This window comes from Pan paniscus, chromosome 5 (assembly GCF_029289425.2).
Source record: "Pan paniscus chromosome 5, NHGRI_mPanPan1-v2.0_pri, whole genome shotgun sequence".
NCBI lineage: Eukaryota > Metazoa > Chordata > Mammalia > Primates > Hominidae > Pan > Pan paniscus.
Window position 1 is genome coordinate 121,114,934 of NC_073254.2, and position 16,116 is coordinate 121,131,049.

Below are 16,116 nucleotides of genomic sequence, written 5' to 3' on the forward strand. Positions count from 1 at the left end.
CATGGTTCAGAGATTCAGGCAGAGTGAATACCCAGCCAATTTAAAGTGAACTCATTAATAATATATTTCAGTCTCTACCAGCATTTTATTCTCTCTATTCCCCACTTTATCTCCTGTATACATATATGCATGTACGTGCACATCATAACTCTGACAGTAAGAGAGGTTTATGGAAAGAACATATATAAAAATTACTACATTCTATATGAAACAGTTTTAGAGATCTAAAGAGGAAAGATGAAGAAAATACTGAAGAAGAAAATTATCTTGCAGTTTAACTATATAGTACTAGTAATTGTAGAATAAACTGAAGAGAGGAGCAGTGGTAGCCATAACACTTACTGATTTAAGTAAAGAACATGAATGGGTGCTTGTTTTCAAAAGCTCCCATGGCTTCTCGTAATTTGCAGAGAAAAGCTGTTAACAGAGTGTAATAGCCACTCAGCAAATACTTGTTAAATGATTGACATGGTTGAAAATCTGTCACAAAATTTAGATATGGCTTCTTTAAATTTTATCAACCCCATTAGGAGGAACATTCTTACTCTTTGCATTAGCGATACATATATAGAATAAAATGTTCTCCACAACTAAGTGTATTACTTATGATTTTTTAGTTGTATTTATTTATCTCTTCCTGGAAAGCACCTTTCAAATCTCCTGGCTGATTATGATCATTTTATTCATTCAGTCATTCATTATTCACTCAAACAATAGTAATTGAGTATTTTAGGCATAATCCTGGGCACTTGGATATAGTTATAATCAAGGGAGTCATGTTCTTGTTATCATGTAACTTATATTCTAGTTGGGAAAGGCAGACAATTTTTTAAATAAAATCATTAATAAATACACAAGTAATTAAATAGGATAATTTCGGGTTGTGATAAATGCTCTAAAGGAAATAAGATAATATGAAGGAAAGTAAAGGAATGAGGATGAGGGTGAATTTGGTTATCCATGGTAAAATAAGGCCTCTCTGAACACCGTAATATTTTTATAGTCATCTAATGCTTAAGAATAAGCCATCTTCCATCAATAAAAACTCAAAAAAAAAAAAAAAAAACCACAGATGCTGGAGAGGTTGCCGAGAAAAGGGAACGCTTATTCACTGTTGGTGGGAATGTAAATTAGCTCAGCCACTGTAGAAAGCAGTTTGCAGATTTCTCAAAGAACTTAAAATATAGCTACCATTCAACCCAGCAATCCAATTAGTGTGTATGGATCCAAAAGAAAATAAATTATTCTGCAAGAAAGACACATATACCTGTATGTTCATCATAGTAGTATTCACAACAGCAAATTCTTGGAATCAACCTAGATGTCCGTAAATGGTGAACTGGATAAAGAAAATGTGGTAGATATATACCATAGAATACTACACAGTCATAAAAAGAATGTAATCATGTCTTTTGCAGCAAAATGGATGCAGCTGGAGGCCATTATCCTAAGTGAATTAACAAAGGAACAGAAAACCGAATAACACATGTTCTCACTTATAAGTGGGAGCTAAATATTGGGTACACGTGGTCATAAAGACAGCAACAACAGACACTGGGGACTACTAGAGGGGGAAGGGAGAGAGAGAGGGAGACAAAAGTTGAAAAACTATTGAGTACTGTGCTCACTACCTGAGTGACAGGATCAGTAATACTCTAAACCTAGCATCATGCAATATACACATGTAACAAACCTGCAGATGTGCTCTCTGAATCTAAAATAAAAGTTAAAATTAATAAAAAATAAAAAACAATAAATCATCCTGAGAGCAATTTTTAATAATGGCAGACTAGTTTGTTTCTGACCAACTCTGCCATGGAAGCAATTATAAAATTAAAATAAATATTAAAAATACATTTGATAACACGAGAGAAATATCAAGATAGGATATATAAAAACACACACACACACACACACACACACTGAAATGATCCAATATTTGGTACCAGTTTTCCCCTTGAGACATTTACTGATTCAAAAGGGGAAGCTGAGAAACTGAAGTTAAAACCTTGGCTTAGAGGATAGGAGGGTAAGCAAAGACTTCAGCAATCTCTAGGCACTGGGAGATAAAAATCAGAGTTTGGGGCTCTCTAAGGAGAAAGGATTTTGGTAAATACCTGAAATTTTCAGTTGGGACTCCTAAGGACTGAGCTCTAGGAGTAAGGTTATGCTAGTAATAAACCATCCCTCGAAATGTTAGAGGCTTAGTTTTGAATTAGCTCAATCCCTGATTAGATATGGTGATCTCTTCCTGCCTAGCCTAGTTGCCTGCCAAGTGCAATTGTAAATCCTCTCTGATAGAAAAGAATATCATTCAGAGCTCTCAAAATATTTGGCACCCAGTGTAAACAAATTAGATGTATAAAAAGATAAGAATTGAATGAGAGTTAAAATAAAACCTAGACCAATAGAACATACAGAAGATTCAAATATTAGATTGATGGCAATTTTAAACTTGGAATTTAAAGTAAAATAATTAGTATGTTTTATAAGTTAAACATGAAGGTGAAGATTTTGGTAAAGAAGTGGAAATTACACAAAAAGAATAAATAGAATTTCTAGAACTGAAAAGACTATAACTGAAATTAAGAATTCAATGAATTATTAGATTAATCACAGCTGAGGAGAGAATTAGTGACCTGGAAAATAGGTCAAGAGAAAATATCCAGGCTGAAACACAGAAAAGTAAAAGAATGGAAAACACAGAAGAGAATATGTATGATATATGGATTCAACAGGTGTATAATTGGAGTCTCAGAATGAGTGAAGAAAGACAATAGGTGGCAGAAACTACATTTGAAGAGATAATGGTTAAGAAAGATTTTGAAGTACATCCAGAAAGCTTCTGCCAACCCCAAACAGGATGACTAGTTAAAAAAAAAAAAAACATAGGCACAGCATAATTAAACTACAGAGAAAGACAAAAAGGCAATGTTATAAACAGAGGAAAAAGGTATATTATCTTCAAAAGAACAACAATTAGGCTAACATTGTAATAGCCTCTTTAAAGTGCCAAAAGAAAACAACATCCAACCCATAATTTTATATTCAGCAAAAATATCCTTCAAAAATTTAGGTAAAATTAAGACTTTTTAAACAAAAAGTGGGAAAAAAAAGTCTCTAGCAAATTCAAATGAAAGAAATACTATGAGAATTATTTAAGCAATGGAAATAATCACAGATGGAAGCATGAAGCTACAGAAAAGTATAAAGAACATTGGAAATGAAAAATACATGAGTAAACGGATATTGATTTGACAAAATATTGCTTTTGACAACACATATATGTACACACGTATGTGTATAATCACACTATACAATAACAAGTGTACAATTACAATGTGTGTACCAAAAATCTGTTCCAGTTGCGATGGCTGCATAATGAATTACCCTAAAACTTAGTGGCTTAAAATGATTACATTTATTTTGCTCAAAATTTGGACAGGTGTTGGCAGAGATAGCTTATTTCTGCTTAAATTGGCATCAGCTGGAGTGGCTCAAAGGCTGAGGACTAGAAAAATCTGAAGGCTTGTTCACTTGTCTAGCGGTTAACACTGGCTGTTGGCTGAGACCAACATGTTGCACCTGACTTCTAAGAGAAACTGCCAGACAGACAGAGAGGTAGGGAGGAGGGAGAGAGAGAGGAAGAAAATGAGCCAGCTGTTTGAAGATTTTTCTAGGCAAAGAAACAGCAAGTACAAGTGTCCTGAGGTAGGAATTGTGCAATGTGTTCAAAAGATAGAAATAGAAAGAAAGGCAAGTGAGGCTGAATGAGGGACCCATTGGTATTAAATAATGTTAGAGATAGGCAGGTGAGAAAGGTAGAAGTGTATCATGTTTCAATCAGTGAAATGCTATTGTAGAAGATACTATATAATGTGCTGGCTTGAACATCTCTGTATACATAAGCATTTCCAACATAAGGATCCCCAGCAAAGGTAGATAATGTATCGCATTTAGGAATACTCTGTGAACCTACTGTAGAAAATGATCATTAAAATTTGTCATCATGGACATTTTGATTTCTATAATTTTAAAATAGCTTTATGTTTAAGAATAAAGATGTTTTATGGGTACACTATATTGGATAAATGTCTGCTATGGTCTAAATGTTTCCCCCAAAATAATGTGTTAAAAACTGAATCCCTAATGCAACTATATAGGGAGGTAGGGCTTTTGGGAGGTATTTAGGTGATGAGGGCTTTGTCCTCATGAATGGATTAATGCCACTATAAAAAGGGCTTGCAAGAGTGAGTTCACCCTCTCTTGCCCTTCTGCCTTCTGCCATGTGAGAACACAGCAAGAAGGCCCACAGCAGATGCTGGCACCTTAATCTTGGACTTCCTAGCCTACAGAAGTGTGAGGAAATAAATTTCTGTTCTTTATAAATTACCCAGTCTGTGGTATCATGTTATAGCAGCACAAAATAAAGACAATACCCTAGTCCTTAATTTTACTAATGGCATATAACGTCACATATCAAACACATTTTACAGTCATCACTGAAATTTCAGTAAGTGAGATCTTATTGGGCATGATATGTGGAGGATTCAAAAATAACCTGATCTGCATACAAACCATGGGAGATTACTGAAAATTTGCTCAACATGGGAGATTACTGAAAACTTTTTCACCATGGGAGATTGCTCAAAACTTGCTATTTTTTTCCAAAAAATTTTTTTAGAGACAGAGTCTTGCTCTGTCACCCAGATTGGAGTGCAGTTTTATAATCATAGCTCATTGCGGCCTTGAACTCCTGGACTCAAGCAGTCCTCCCACCTCAGCCTCCTAAGTAGCTGGGACTACAGGTACACTTTCCCATGCCTGGATAATTTATTTTTAGTTTTTGTAGATATGGGGTCTCCTTATATTGTCCAGGCTGATCTCAAACTCCTAGCCTCAAGCGATCCTCCTGCCTTGACCTCCCAAAGTACTAGGATTATAGGCATAAGCCACCACATCCAACCTGAAAACTTGCTATTAGTATCATTTGCCACTTTTTTTTAAATATATAATTCTGACTAAATAATAGCTAATCAAATGGTACTGGAGATAACTTCCCTTCCTTTCCACTCTCCTTCACCCTCATCTGACTGTTCATGCAGGCTAAATCACACAGAGATAAGATCATACTCTATTCAACAAAGACTTGTAATATCAGGTTGGAACAAAAGAAAACATTTGGAACTAAAAGAAGAAAGTATTTTTTTCCTTTCATAGGGTCTAACTCTGTAGCTTTTAATTGGATTACTAAAAGCAGAGACAAAGGCCCTTTAGCAACTTTCAAAGATCACTGACATAAACACTTTGTAATTTTGCTGCTTAAGTGCCTTGCCTTAATGGCTTTAATAATAAATTCAGTTTTCTGGCAGGAGATATATTCCTTTGGAATGTTCCTCCAATCCAAATAAATGCAGAATTACTAGAGTGCCCTGATCCCATTATTTGATTTACAAACTGAAAATAATATAGTCCTTTGGGGGATATTTGGTGTTAGAACAAGATAACGTTCTGCTTTTCCAGAGATTCCATGTTTTGGGGGGTCCATCATGCCCCTCCTCTGCTTGTAATCTCTGTTCCCCTCTTACATGCCAACAGAACCCTATTCACCTGTAAAAAGACTCCACACATGTGTTACCTCCAGTGGTTTCTTAAATCCTCCATGTAAATCACTGTCCGCTCTGGATTCCCACAGCAAATAAGTCATAAAAAACTTTACATGCTTTTTAAAATTGATTATTATTTTTAACCTAAGATGCTACCTTTTTAAGTACAAAGATTGTTCCTTATTCTTAACTTTTCTTGTGTACCACTAGCCACAGTCCCTGGTGCACACAGGACACCTGAAGTAAGCCTGCAGAGTGTATTGCCTTAAGTCCAACATGCACAGTCACCACATATCTTCACATATTCCAGGCTTTCTGTTACACAATATCTTTTATTAGCTATAAAATGATTCATAGAGTTGCAATGAGTATTTAGGAAAAGTACACATTAATTATCTGACAGAGCAAAATGTCACGACACTTTCAAAATGATTCATTACAGACAAAAGTAGTCAGAATAAGTACTACAGCTGAAATCCATTCTTTGCAGTGGATGTGTTGATGAAAAAAAAATGATACTGGATTTTCCCACAGCAATAAAGCATATGTTATTTGATTTCCTGTCACAATTAGGGGAATTGATATGTGTAAAATTGCCCAACTTACATTCAACACAAGTAGTTTAAACTAATGAATAAATATATTATGACAGCAAATATTATTTGATGTATTCCAGCTATGAGAGATGATTTGAGCTTCAAGTTAAAAATAAAAACAGACAGGTTGTTTATAGGCATCAGACTCTTGGGAACCAGTCTTCTGTATATTGATTCACCTAATTTTATGAGGATTAAAGCCAAGACTAAATAATAAAAGATCTCACAGGAACAGTTCTTATATTCATATGAATAAAGTAGAAGATGTAACAATCAAAATGACGACAAAAGGTGTTTATTTGCAAAAAAGTATCTTTCTTATTTATTCAGAATAGAAATAAAAATTTTGCTTATAGTAGAACATTTCATTTATTAGTTTTTCCTCTGAATCTTTTCAATTATTTTTAAAAATTCTTTAAAAAGTCACTTTATTTATATTCTACGTTAATGTAGAAATAAATTGTAATGAAAACATTAAGGCAAAAAAAAAACCCACTGGAAAAATGTATAAAAATAAAGAATGAGTGAGCACAAAGAATGCAGCTATAATGGACTGAACAGTTGTCACAACGCCAACAGGAAAGGCAGAGGGCACTAAAATAAATAATTATTGGTTAATGCCCTTATTGTTAAATTAAATGTATACAATTTGATGGAAATTTGATTCAGCTTATTACAATTTCATCTAACTGTATTTTTTATTAATTACATTATAGTTATGAGTACGTCAAAGAAATACAAAGTATGTTTCTGTGTCCTTTTAGAAGTCTAGTTAGAAATGGCTACTTCTGTTTTTCTGTTATTCTTATCTGAGAGGACAAGTTACATTTGTGAGAACATATTCTGCTATTTTGGGAATATTCGTAGGAGTGAAATTTCTGGGTCTTGGGATATGCACATATTCAGCTCTAGTAAAAACTGACTTTCAAACACATACCAACTTATACTCCCACCAGAATCGTATGAGAGTTTTGTCTTTTCCACATTATTGACACACTTGGTGTATATACATATATATTTTAAAATTTTTATCTTGCTGGTGGGTGTATAGTGATACAGTATTGTACTTTCAATTTGTATTTTGTTTTAGAGAGATAGTTCTTACAGTAATATATTTTGGATTGGGGAGAGAACATAATGGATTTAGGCTTAATGGGACTTGGAGCCTTGATTTGAGAGGGTGATCACAAAATAACTCTGAGGTTGAGAACCTAGGTAACTGGAAAAATGACAATGCCATTTGTAAAGATGGGGACATAGTCAAAGTAAAGGCTTTTGGGGAGAAGATGATGAATGCTCTTGAATTTAAGGTATAATTAGTACTTTACATAGGGTTGCCATGGTTTTGGACTTCTCAGAGGTTTGTCATTTTCAGATCATTAAAAACCATAGTTTTCTTTTTTCAAAGGGCAAGTTATATCTCTCACTAGCCATGTTGTGATAATGAATCAAAGTAGGCTTTTTAAAAAGGTACCAGAAACCAGTGAAGGGATTTTAAAAAGACATGGTTGCTAAAAGGCTATGTGTGTATGCTACTACGCAGTATTTTGTAGCATGTTTTTACTCTCTTAATGGCAAATTTCAAACGATCATACACATTTTATGTAAAACTAAAGTCATAAAGATGGGAAAATGGGTAAATTGTCATGTGGTTGGATACAAATATTCTAAGATAATTGTCTACTGTAGAAATAGATATGTGGGCCGGATGCGGTGGCTCATGCCTGTAATCTCAGCACTTTTGAAGGCCGAGGCGGGTGGATCACGAGGTCAAGAGTTCGAAACCAGCCTGACCAACATGGTGAAACCCCGTCTCTACTAAAAATACAAAAATTAACCAGGCATGGTGGCACACACCTGTAATCCCAGCTACTCAGGAGGCTGAGGCAGGAGAATCGCTTGAAAACAGGAGGCGGAGTTTGCAGTGAGCTGAAATCATGCCGTTGCACTCCAGTGTGGGTGACAGAGTGAGACTCTGTCCCTGCCCTTCAAAAAAAGGAATAGATGCGTGGGTAAAGTTCTTAATATTTTCAAAAGACTTCAAGAGACTTTATTCACGTTTTAACTGATTAAAACTTCTACAGATTAAAGAAGTATTAAAGTTTGTTAGGGAAAATGCCATTAATCAGCCTATTTTAAGTAAAATAAGTTTTACTTGCACAAATATGGGTCCTTAAATAGAGAAATTTTAAGCAATTTATTGACATATTGACTCTAAATGTAAAAATGGAATTTTGTGTTCTTTTTTCCTCCAACATTTATTCCTATATACAACTATTTCTGTTTTTTTTCTGTGATAAAGATCTATTCACTGAGTTATGGGTAATTACTAGCTGTTGACAATAGACATTTTGTTCTAGATTTTACTGGGCTAAATAATTAAATTTAGAAATAACGTGGTGCTTGTAGTTGAAAATTACTGGAAATTTGTTTTTCAGGTTGAAAGGTGTTTGTCTTCCTTCTTTTGTACACTGTGTAAATTTCAACGAGTTCTTTCAGGGTAAATTAGTTGGGAAAGGAGGGAGGTGGGTATAATCGAGTAACAAAAACCTCCCAAAGTTTTAGAGCTTGTTACACTGAAGGTTCATTACTCACTCACATTGCAAACCTGTGGGGTCATTTGCAGGGATTTATTTCAAGTAGCTGGGACTTGTGAGATCGTGAGAAAAAATGAATGAAGTGCTTGGTATCTGGATGTATTTACACATCTTTAGAAGAATTCAGTCAACAACGGCTGTTGAGTGTCTTATTAGTCATAAGAAAAGCAAACAGGAAATTGTAGTCATTATATAAGAAAGATAATTTCTTCTTGGGGTTTTGTGTCCATAAAACCAGCCATCTAGTACAATGGGCAATGTCCTTTATTCCTGACTCCAGGCCTGATCTTACTCTTCTTAGGGAGTTTACTTTAGAAAACCTATAATTGTAAATTCTTTCTTTGCCCCATTGAGATGTAAATCTACACTTTCCTGAGGCTGGAGGAAGTGAGGGGCTGTCTTTCTGAAAAAAACTGGGAGTCATCCCTTTGAAATGAAATCGTCAAGAAAGATAGTGTTTCTATCTCTCATTCTCTCTCAGAGGTAGGAGCCTGATTTCCAATGTAACAAACACAGATTGCCTAATGACATGGACTAACCTCTCCTCTAAGGTCCTTCAGTACTTTTTCACTAGCTCATTCCAGTGCCTAAGAACTCTTCTTCTTTTGTTTCAGGGGTATTGAATTTAATCTCTGATCCATTTTGCATTAGTTTTAAATAAAGTCTTTCTTTTATGTTTTACTTTATCCAGTGCAATTTTTCTTTGTCGAGAGTAGCCAATATATAATTCAAAAATAATATTCAATTAAAAGGCTTTTTAAAACCCTGTTTCAATTACCCTACAAACTTTGTTCTTATGAGAGTTGTTCAGAATTTTCAGTATTTTTTTTGAAAATTTTGAAATCTAAAACCATGGAATAAATAATATTTTTAGACAACAAGGGACTTTTCATTCTAAAACCTTAACCATCGTGTGTCTCTCTCAAGTGTTAAAGTTTTCCTTTTTTCAGCATTACAACTCAGTAGTAAGGAGATTTTCAAAATGCAGACAAAACTTTAATCAAAAGTATTCAAATTAAGATGTTATTTCTAATTGCTAAATTATGACACATCTAAGTCACAGAAAAATACTGATGACATATGTTAAATAATAAGACAGGAATCAAATGTATAATCAGTACCAAAACATAATGAGTTGCTGTCTTTGGTTGGCTTATTATGGATAATTTTTATTTTCTTTTTTATATTTTTCTATAATTTAAAATTCAAAAACCATTTACTTATCAAATGATAAATATTATTTAAAAATATATCTTCATGAAACAATTTTAGTGACTCTCCAAGAACTTTGCTTTTCATGATCATAGGTTGAGAGAAAATGAATAATGCATTGTAATTGGGAGTTTCAAAACATTTTCTCTCAGAATAAATGTTTTTTCAACTTGATATTTGAATGTATCTATACATTAATTTTCACAAGCTTTAGTATTTATTGTAATCATCTACCTTTAAAATTTATATTCTTGGATTTTGAGAATTTTTATAGCTTTTTTCTGTAAGAATTTTTTCTTTTTGTATTATGAGTCAGATTCCAATGTGTAGGAAAATCTGCTTTTTAAGTGACTCCAAATGAGCACTGTTTCTTATTCTGAAGATTTTTATTGTCATATTTGTTAATAGCTTAATTATACTTTGCAAGCTGGAGCATCATATTTTTCCAGGACCAAGAGGAGAGTATTTTAAGGTCAGCTTGAGTACTTTCCCATATTAAGTTATACTTAATATCAGAAGTTATTAAGTATAACTTCTGATAACACATAGAAGAGGTTATGAGCTTCCACCACAGTCCAGATGGTTCATGTCCTTGTCATTCTCTTCAGTGTTGGGTATAACACATTTTCTGATAGGTTTGGTTTTACTAACCCGTTTATCATTCAGCCTTTCTCAGTGAGGCAAAGTTGTGGTCGAGTAGATTAGGGTCAAATTTGTTCTGGCTTTAAAAGGGTTTGTTTTTCCACCTGGAATGCGGCCCCTCTCATTTTTTTCAGGATTGTGGTTTGTGAAAGAGTGAACTAACCAACACAAATAGGGTACTTAATCTTCATTTGTCAAAGCTGTAGGTGCTCTGCTTCTTTGATTTACATAATGAAAAGTTAAACAAATTTCTGCAAGATTCAATTTCCACAAGTTTTGTATTTTTATGTTGTACAAATAAATTTTTATAACTTAGCTGGTAAACACAATAAGTAAGGAAAACAATTTAATGTTTATTTGAATTTGCTGTGGAATAACACTATTTGCCTTATTTATGTATTATTTTCCTTTCCAATTTAGTTGTAGTAATTACTAAAATATTTTAAGATGGACATTTCTAATTTTGTAAATACACAGATACATGAGATGGAAAATATATGTTGTAGTTAAAGCCACCTGTTTAAGAAATTTTCTTAAAACACATATAAAGTTAATTTATTCCTTAAGAAAAGACTAAATGCTGTTCATTAGTAAAAATATGCAGTTACTAGACTTGTATTTGATTAAAAATTGTGACCTCTTTTCTATATAGCTGCTTTATTCAGTTTCACTGATTATTCCCAAAGGTGGTCCTAGAAATTTCAAAAGCTTTTGAGTTCTTTTCTATTTGATTGATAATATGATTTTTTTTTGTTAATTTTTTTTCTTTTTTTTGCCTCAGGTAACATTACTGAGGTAATTGGGATCATAAAATAATCACAGAAATTGCTTAGGTTAGATTTCACTGTATGAAACCAACAACCATTTGATGATTGCCCAATAAATGCACATTACTATAGTCATATCTAGTAATCAGGGGACTGTGATGCTTGATAGGTCCCAAACAAATATAATTTAGAGTCCTTAATGCTTGAGAAATGTGGTTACTTCTCAAAAGAACTGTTTCTCCCTAATAAGCTGGAATAGTATATGAACAGATAATTAAAGTCTAGCAGGAAGGAAGCAGGGAAGAAAATTTTCTAAAGTAGTATTCTGCTTTATTACTTGTATCACTTGCAGGAAACGGAGTGGTTACTGCAGCTGAAGGAGAGGAGGACCAGAGAGGAGCTGTGAATTTAGGCTGAGGAATGTAGCTACTGCTAACCTGCACTTCACAGGGAGGAGTGCCCCATCTCTCTTTCCTTCCATTCTCTGATCAGCTACTAGTGCTTCTTGCTGGCAAAGCCAAATAGGATCACAAGGCATAGAGGTCAGCCTCCTGGGCACAGAGCAGAGCAGAGAAGGCTGGAGAGCATATCTGCAGCTTGTCCCTTCACTGTTGATTACTTCTTTTGCAGTGCATAAGCTTTTTAGTTTAATATAGTTCCATTTATCTACTTTTGTTTTTGTCGCCTGTGCTTTTGAAGTCTTAACCATAAATTATTTGTCTAGATGACCAATGTCTAGGAGAGTTTTCCTTAGGTTTTTTTTTTTTTTGTAGTTTTATAATTTTAGAGCTTACATTTAATCTTTAATCCATTTTGAGTTGATTTTTGTACACAGTGAGAGAAGGTTCCATTTTCATGTGGCTATTAAGTTTCTCCAGCATCATTTATTAAAGAGGGTGTCCTCTCCCCAAAGTAATTTCTTGTCGGATTAGTCAAAGATTAGTTGACTGTAAATACGTGGATTTATTTCTGGGTTCTGTTTTCTATTCCATTAGTCTATATTTATTTTTAGACCAATACCATGCTGTTTTGGTTACTACAGCCTTTTAATAAATTTTGAAGGCAGGTAGTGTAATGTGTAATGCCTTTTACTTTGTTCTTGTTCAGGATTGCTTTGGCTCTTAGGATCTTTCTTCTTCTTCTTCTTTTTTTTTTTTTTTTTTTTTTTTTGAGATGGAGTCTCGCTTTGTCACCCAGGCTGGAATGCAATGGCGTGATCTTGGCTCACTGCAACTTCTGCCTCTGGGTTCAAGCGATTCTCCTGCCTCAGCCTCCCAAGTAGCTGGGACTACAGGTGTGCGCCACCACGCCTGGCTAATTTTTTGTATTTTTAGTAGAGATGGGGTTTCACCATGTTGGCCAGGATGGTCTCTGTCTACTGACCTCGTGATCTGCCCGCCTCGGCCTCCCAAAGTGCTGGGATTACAGGAGTGAGCCACCTCGCCTGGCCTCTTTCTTCATTTTACATGAATTTCATAATTGTTTTTTCTAATTTTATGAAGAATGACTTTAGTATTTCATAGGAATCACATTGAATCTGTAGATTACTTTGGTCAATATGATCATTTTAATATTAATAATATTAATTCTTCTATTCCACAAGCATGGGTTATCTTTCCATTTTGGGGGCATCCTCTTTAACTTTTTGTCAGTGTTTTGAAATTTTTCTTGTAGAGATCTTTAACCTTGGTTAAATTTTTTCCTAAGTATATTTTTGTAGCTATCATAAATATGTTTGCCTTCTTGATTGCTTTCTCAACTGGTTTGTTATTGGTGTATAGAAATGCTACTGGTTTTTGTATATTGATTTTGTATTCTGCAGCTTTACAAAATTTATTTATCAAATCTAGGAGTTTCTGGTGGAAACTTTAGGTTTTTCTACATAAAACATCATATCATCAGCAAAGAGGGACAATCTTCCTTCTTCCTTTCCAATTTAAACCTCTTTTATTTTTCTTTTCTCTTGCCTAACTGTTCTGTTTAGAACTTCCAGTACTATGTTGAATAGGAGTGGTAAAAATGGACGTGCTTGTTGTGTTCCAGATGTTAGAGGAAAGGATTTCAGCTTTTCCTCATTCACTATGATGTTAGATGTAGGTTTGTCTTACTTAGTCTATTATTTTGAGGTATGTTCCTTCTATTTATAGTTTGTTGATGGTTTTTATCATGAAGCAATGTCAAATTTTATTAAATGCTTTTTCTGCATCTATTGAGATGATCATGTCATTTTTATCCTTCATTCTGATGATGTGGTGTTTCATATCAGTAGTTTTGCATATGTTGAACCATTCTTGCATATCTGGGATAAATCCCACTTGATTATGGTGTTTTATGATGTGCTGGTGGATTTGGTTTGCTAGTATTTTGTTAAGGATTTTTGCATCTGGGGTCATCAGGTATATTGGCCTGTCATTTTCTTCATTTATGTGTCCTTGTCTGGGTTTGTTATCAGAATGATGCTGGCCTCATAAAATGAGTAGGAAAGAATTCACTTGTTTTTAATTTTTTGGAATAGCTTCAGGAGAATTGGTTATGTTTATCTTTTGTACATTTGGTGACTATCAGCTGGGAACACATCTGGTCTTCATCTTTTCTTTGTTGGGAGATATTTTATGACTAACTCAATCTTGTTATTCATAATGGTCTGTTCAGGTTTTCGATTTCTTCCTGATTCAATCATGGTAGGTTGGGTTTCCAGGAATTTATTATCCATTTCCTTTAGATTTTCAGTTTGTTAATAAATAGTTATTCCTAATAGTTTCTGATTATCTTTTGTATTTCTGTGGTATATGTTGCAATGTCTCATTTTTCCTTTCTGATTTTGTTTGTTAGGGCTTTCTGTCTCTTTTTATTGGTTAATCTAGATAGTGATTTATGAATTGTGTTTATATTTTTAAGGAACCAACTTTTTTGCTGATCCTTTGTAATTTTTTTTAGTCTTTATTTCATTTGATTTTACTCTGATTTTTATTTTTTCTTTCCTTCTGCAAATTTTGGGTTATGTTTATTCTTGCATTTCTGGTTCCTTGAGGTACATTGTTAGGTTATTTGAAATCTTTCTGCTTTTTTGATGTAGGCAGGGGGTTATTAATATAAACTTTCCTCTTAGCACTGCTTTTGTTGTGTCCCTCAGGTTTTGGTATGTTATGTTTCCATTTTCAATTGTTTCGGGAAATTTTTTGATTTCTATCTTTATGTCTTCATTGTTCAAATGGTCTTTGAGGACATGTTGTTTAATTCCCATGCATTTGTAGTTTCCAAAGTTAATCTTGGTATTAATTTATAGCTTTGTTTTATTGTGGTCTTAGAAGATACTTGATATAATTTAAAATTAAAAAAATTGTTGAGGCTAGTTTTGTGGCCTAATACATGGTCTATCTTGGAGAATGTTCTATGTGCTAACGAAAAGAGTATATATTCTGCAGTTGTTGGATAGAATTTTCTATAAATGTCCATTAGTTCCTTTTGCTCTAAAGTCCAGTTTAAATCTCATGTTTCTCTATTGGTTTTCTAGATCTCTATCTAGATGATCTGTCTAATGCAAAAGTGAGGTGTTGAATTTCCTTACTATTACTATATTGGAGGCTATCTCTCTCTCTTTAAACCAATAATGTTTGCTTTATGAATCATTGTGGTCCTGTGTTGGGTGCATATATATTTAGAATTGTTATATCCTCTTGCTGGATTGTTCTTTCCCTTTATCATTACATAGTGACCTTCTTTATCTTTTTTTTTCACTTTTTTTTCACTTTTTTTTTTTTTTACCTAAAGTCTATTTTATTTTCTGTAAGTATAGCTACTCTTGCTCAATTTTGGTTTCCATTTGTGTGGAATATCTTTTTTATCCCTTTACTTTGAGTTTATATGTATTTTTATAGGTGAAGTGTGTTTCTTTTAAGCAGCATAAAGTTGAATCACATTTTGTCATTCATTCAGCCAGTCTATATATTTTAAGTGGAGAGTTTAATCTATTTACATTCAAGATTATTATTGATATTTGAGGTTTTGGTAATGTCATACTGTTAATTATTTTCTGTTGTTTTATATTTTCTTTGTTCCTTTCTTTTTCTCTTATTGTTTGTCATTGTGGTTGGTGGTTTTCTATAGTGGCACCATTTGAGTCCATTGTCTTTCTCATTTGTGTGTTTGCTTTACCAGTGAGTTTTATACTTTTTTGTGTTGTCACGATGGTAAATGTTGTTCTTTCAAGTTTAGGAATCCCTTGAGTATTTCTCATAGGTCTGTTCTAGTGGTGATTCATCCCCTCAGCATTTGCTTGCCTGAGAATGACTTTATTTCTCCTTCATTCATGAAGAATAATCTTAATGGAAATAATATCCTTGGGTGACAGGTTTTTTTCCAGCACTTTCAGTATGTCATTTTATTCTCTACTGGGCTTTAAGGTTTCTTCTGAGAAATCTGCTTTTATTCTGATGATTTGTTAGAAAATAGATGACTAGATGCTTCTCTCTTGTTTGTAGAATCCTCTCTTTGAAGCTGTCTGTGGACAGTTTGACTATAATGTACTATAGAGAAGACCTTTTTGCATTGCATCTTTTTAGGGATCTTTGTGCTTCCTGTATCTAAATATCTAAGTCTCTTGCTAGGCTTGGGAAGTTTTCATCTATTATTTTGTTAAATAGGTTTTCTAACACTTTTGTTCTCTCTTTGGGGACACTTATAATTCGAGTATTCT

General features: G+C 33.7%; 1 protein-coding gene across 7 annotated transcripts in view; it reads left to right on the plus strand.

Moving 5' to 3' along the window:
* GRIK2 (glutamate ionotropic receptor kainate type subunit 2) overlaps positions 1-16,116 on the plus strand; it is a 1,183,164-nt gene that overhangs the window by 188,929 nt on the left and 978,119 nt on the right. The gene's annotated exons all lie outside the window — the stretch shown is intronic.